Below are 6,000 nucleotides of genomic sequence, written 5' to 3'. Positions count from 1 at the left end.
AATGCTGTATTGATAACTCAGTACCAAACTGCATTTAAAAATACCACCCGTATGAAACCTCACGCCGATTTAAGCAGCTGCCCACCCTAAATTTATTGCACAGCACTGGAATTGAGGATTGAAAATTCATTTGTGAAAAATCATACGTAAAAGGTGGCATTAAATATAATCATTTTAAAAGCTTAAAAAACATGGCATCTATTAACCTCTCCACCAAAATAAAACCCCACCAAAATAAAAATTTTAAAGACCCAAATCCCCAAAAGACAAGGAGAATTAAAGAGAAGGTGATTACAACAACATTTTGGGAGGAAAAAACAAATAGTGGGACCACAGAAAGCTAAAGACTAATTTTACAGTGAAGAGTGCTCAGGAGCGGGTAAACTTTTATTGCGGAGCCTCCAAAACACCCAGAAATTGAATCTGAAAGTGAATTGGATTGAAACTCCAAATGAGAATTACTCAGGACCTCTTCCCATACTCCATACCAGGCAACTACTCCTCTCTTAGCCTGACAGAAGATGGAAGGTGACCCTTTGAATCAGAAGGACTCTGGCCTCAGGGACAGTAGACACACCTGTAGGCAGACCACTGCCCTGAAAACAGGGTAAATCTATGTATTAAATGGATGCAATTCTTTCTTCCTGCAGACTACATGGCTCCAAACAATGTTGACAGAGAGGCTTGCACACCCTAGGCAGGAATTTGGAGAATTCCTCTTCGTGGGGGACTGATCAACCCAAGAGAAAAACCAGCAGATACTGATGGTTTGGGATTCCCAACAGATGGCGGAATCCCTGTCCAATCAGTGAAGTCTTAAAGCCCTATCCACTCACTATCCATTTTTCAGTGCTTCATCTTTAAATCTGATCAAAGATCCAAGGGTCACCAGAAAACTGAGGAAAAAAACTGTTTAACATGAAATAGTGTGTACAGAACTGAAGGGGAAATTTTTAAAAAAAAGGAATTTAGAAGGTACACAGGCAAGGCAGGGAGCAGAAAACACTAGAAAATTATAATTAAAATTTGAAAGGTAAGAGAAAATAATACATACTTGAAAAGAAACATTCAGAAGATGACAATGACAATATCTTAAAAATGAAGTATATGATAGCAGAGGTGAAAAATATAACAGAAGAGTTAGAAGATGGGGAAATATTTCAGTATGTAGGAAAGTAATAGAGATAGAAAGAAAGGAGAGAATAGTATGTAAAATAGCCAAAGGAAAAAGTTCCAGAAATAGAGAGGTAGGAAAATATAAGGGAGAAAATTAACTAAGAAATAGCACAAAAATCTCTCAGAATGGAAAGGTTTGAGTTTCCATATTAAGTACCCAGCATGAATAATGGGGAAAAAAACCCCACAGCAAAACAATAATCATTAATTTTCAGGCCTCTGAGAATAAAATAAAGATGCTAACGCTTCCAGAAAGAAAGAACAGATCATACACAAAGGTTTAGGAATCAGAATGGCATTCAGTTTCTCAATAGTAACACTGGAAACGAGAAGAAAATAGAACAATCTCCCTAAAATGCCGAGGGAAAGTGGTTACCAACCCAGAATTCCATTCCCAGTCAAACTTTTAATCAATTGTGAGACTTAGGTACAAAGCTCTCCAGATCTTTGACCCACATGCACATTTTTTTCAAGAAACTACTGAAGGAGGTGTTCTTCTAATATAAGGAGTAAGCCAAGAAAGAAGATGATGACATAGGATTCAGATATCCAAAGAGATCCAACACAGGAGAAAGATGAAGGAAATTCCCAAAATGATGGTAAAGAGGGAACCCAGAATGACAGCAGAGAATCAGGTCAAGAGAAACAGTAATTCAGTTTGGCACAAAAGGGCTGAGGAGATCAAGAGGGAAGTCTCTAAGAAGTAATGAAACTGACATTTTGCCAGATGTGTCTAACAGTTTTGAGAGAGTATTTATAGTTCTGTTGAAAGTCTGTGTATGAATAAGAGGTATACATGGAAACTAAAGAAATGAAAAAGAAGCTATTAATAACTCCAGGAATAACAAAACATAAGCAAGCAAAAATATATAGTCGTATTACCTTACATGTTCAGCTGGAAATAATAGTCATATAGTCATTTAATGTAAATAGCAATAATTGATTTAAATAATTTTAATATTAATGGGATTAGATGTTAGAGTAGGGTGTGTGTGTGTGTGTGTGTGTGTGTGTGTGTGTGAGGTAAGAGAGCTAAGTACTCAACTTTCATTAAAAAAACCCAACAGATAATATTTAAGATAAAAATGTCAAGAAACAGTATAAGCATACTATTTTGAAATATGGAGCTAACTATGAATAACAACTATAAACAGAATGAACGATTTCTTACCTCTAAATTAATGTAAGCATTTACTTCCCTTAGGGCATGGAAATTGAAAGGGAAGAGGTAACATTTAGAATTTTGATCTTTTTTTTTAAAAATTGTAGAATTATTTGTTTTAAAACTATATACAAGTATAACTGATACAAGGTAATTTAAAAATCATGAAGAAATTAGAAAATTTGAGAACTGTGGAATCTCAGTATTGGAAAAGATTTTAGTAGATCATTTGTTCAGTGGCTTTCAAACTTTTTGGACCCCTACTCACCATTAGAATCTATTCACGTAACAACGTAGGAGACACACACACACACACACACACACACACACGCTCATCCTGCCTCTCCTCCCACACTAGTACATATTTCATGAAACAGTGCTTTGGCTTACTGTTTATAATATGCTGACACCCCCCGTCCTCTATTCTGTTCTATGTTTTTTAAAAATGTGTTGGGTTGTGACATTAATTGATATTGTAACCTGCATTTGAAAAACACAGATCTAGCCAGATCATTTGATGTTGTGGACCCTGCCCCTCACACAAAACTTACTGATTCCCACTTAGTACTGATTTTTTGGCCAGTTGTTCCAATCAGACTCTTATGGATTGGGCTTGGGCAGGGTCCAATCGGACCATCTCACATTGGACCAGACAACTCTCCTTCAGGTCCTCTGGAGACAAGCCTGGAGGTTGGGGTATGTCTCAGTGAATGGAATAGCTTTCTGGGTCCTACAGTAATATAAACATTTTCATTAATGCTTTTGTACACAGAAGGTGCTCAATAAACATTTGCTGAGTTAGCTTGACTTGTTCTGAAGACCCACTAAAACCTCATCATGAGCATGCATTTATTCTCTTCCTTTCTTCTCCGGCCACATAGCTAGAGGTGATAGTTTATGTTTGCATTGCCTTTTGTCTTGGCAGAGACTGCTCCACTGCATCTTGAAGGGTTTGATGCTTAGAATGGAGCTGAAGCTCCATCACCAGTGCCTTTCTTTTTAAGGGTATTCATACATCATTGCTCAGTCAAGTGCATTCAACTTCATTCACAGGGGATGGACTCTGGCAGACCAGCCATGTGGGGCTTTATGTTCAGCACACCCAAAGGATGCACATTTCAAACATCTTAATGAACCAGATCCTCACAAAAGAATGAAAAGCATTTGAAAACAGGAAACACAGAAACATAGAAGAATTTGGTTTAATGAAAATATAGGCTTTTGGAAAATCTACTCTGCCTTTAATTCTCATACTTCTAATATTACAAGTGAAGGCTGAACCCCTAATGCTTTAAAAATTAGAGCCTGTCTTTGATTGGATAGTGGGTATAGCTGCAAAGTAATCAAAGACCTACGGGAAGCCTGCTTGCTGTGCAGTGAACCTAGGATATAATCTTAGCTGACTTAACGCTTTTGTCACCTGTGAATTTTCTTGGAAGTTTTGTAGAGGGAAACACTGATCATGAGTTTTTAAGTATTTACTTTAAATTAGGCAGACATTCATAAATGTGTATTACATTATGAAGTTGTCAACCATTCTGTTTTTCCTTTTCTGTTCAAGGTTGTGGAAACTGTACATATTTTGTATGTCTCCAAATAAAGTACATATCAAAGGAAAACATTTCTTTACATATGAACAATTTAAAATCCATTAGAAAAGCTTTATACAATCCTGAATTTCCATGGGGCATAGCACAAAAGCTGCTGGTCTAGAGGAAAGCATATGGGAGACATTTAAAACAGAAGGATAATAGCTATATGTCTGTGCCTAGATTGTATAGAAAACTAAGTTATAACCAAAGAAGATTCCTAAAGAATGTGTGGAGATCTGGGAAAAGGGAGGGAAGATTGCTAGTGGATTGCTGCCATAGAAAACATGCATAATAAAGAATAATTTAGTCTCAAATGAAGAGTTTCTCAAAGTGTTCTCTGTGGGCCACTTTCCTCAGAGTCCCTTGAGGTGCTTCCTTTAAAAAAATTTTTTTTTTATTTATTTTTGGTCGCGTAGTTGCAGCGAGTGGGGGCTACTCTTTGTTGCCGTGTGCAGGCTTATTGTGGTGGCTTCTCTTGTTGTGGAGCACAGGCTCTAGGTACATGGGCTTCAGTAGTTTTGGCATGCGGGCTCAGTAGTTGTGGCTCACGGGCTCTAGAGCACAGGCTCAGTAGTTGTAACACATGGGCTTAGTTGCTCCGTGGCATGTGGGATCTTCCCAGACCAAGGATTGAACCTGTGTCCCCTGCATTGGAAGGCAGATTCTTATCCACTGCACCACCAGGGAAGCCCTTGAGGTGCTTCTTAAAATCGGAGGTGAACTGGATCCATCCTGTACTTACTCAGTTAGAATATCTGGGAGCAGGGTCCAGGGATGTGTGTTGGACAAGCTTCTCAGGCAATTCTGATGAACACTAAGTGAAAGAACCATTCTGATGATGGGTTGTGCCCACAGACTGGTCAGTGTGACAAATGCAGCTAGAGTACTTCACGCCTGGTCACTGTTATACAGCAGGTTGACGATGTAGCAGGAAGGTCCTGGTGGCGCAGCAAGAAATAATGTCAGCCATCTAAATAGGAGATCCAGGGGACCTGGCCTGTGAGAAGCAGCTTTTTATTTACGCAGGCCAGTTAAGGTAATTATGCTGGAGTTTCAGAGTGACATGATTGGAGGGTACTAAAGTCTTGATTAGGTTCAAGTGCTTCCTGCACCTGGTAGGACCTTACCTCGGAGAAGCAGGTTGTTACTGCCATCAACTGAAGTCTCCCACTGTAAGACTGAAAAGAACACACTGAAATACTGGTGTTCTTGGCTAAGAATCTACCTTTCATGCTTATTGCAGTGAACTGTAACTTCCCTAAGCTTCTTGGGCCAGGCTGGGCATTTTGTCAAGCCTAAGGCCCAGTCTTCAGTGGGATGATGTCAGCCGCATAAACATCTTTAGAGGGTGCCAAGTGAAAGGAGATTGTAGGGAAAGCATGGGCATGCACACAGACATACACACATGTGCATGCGTGAGCGAGCGCAGACTTGAAATTAAGGAAGAGACCAATTATTTAGATTGTTTTACGATCCAAGTTTTAAAATTTGAACATTTGAGTAGTAATAGTTAATTACCTCAAAAGTTGCCTGTTGTATGATTAATGAATTGATATATTCATCCTTTCAACAAATATTTCCTGAACACCCAAATACCAAATACTATGTGAAGAGCTGGGGATTCAAAGGAAATTGGACTTGATTATGTCTTCAAGACTTTTAGGAAAGAGAAACATGGAAGCAAACTAAAAAATATTGTGTTAAGTGCTAAAATGCAGATATGGATAAAAAAATTACATAATGAGTAATGCTAATAGTCTTAACAAAATAAGATAAGAAAGTTCCCTCTTTACTATAATTCTACCTATTTCTGGTGGGTAGTAATGCTTAATTTTCTCTTTAGCATTTAAAATATATTAAAGAACAGCCTCTACCGACCCATATTCAGATTGTTCACTGGACATCCTGACTTCAAGGGTGGACGAGAAGTATTGACACACTGTTATCGACAGACTCTGCATTGAAGTTTCTGGTTTTCAAATCAAGTCCTGGGTTTTTTTTTTAGTGATTTACAAAGATCATTAGGGAGTTCAGGGAAATGCTGTCCTGTGGTTTTAATCATGTACTATG

Source organism: Mesoplodon mirus (genome assembly GCF_964341445.2).
Source record: "Mesoplodon mirus genome assembly, chromosome: 9".
Classification (NCBI taxonomy): Eukaryota; Metazoa; Chordata; class Mammalia; order Artiodactyla; family Ziphiidae; genus Mesoplodon; species Mesoplodon mirus.
Note: the sequence above shows the minus strand (reverse complement) of the source record.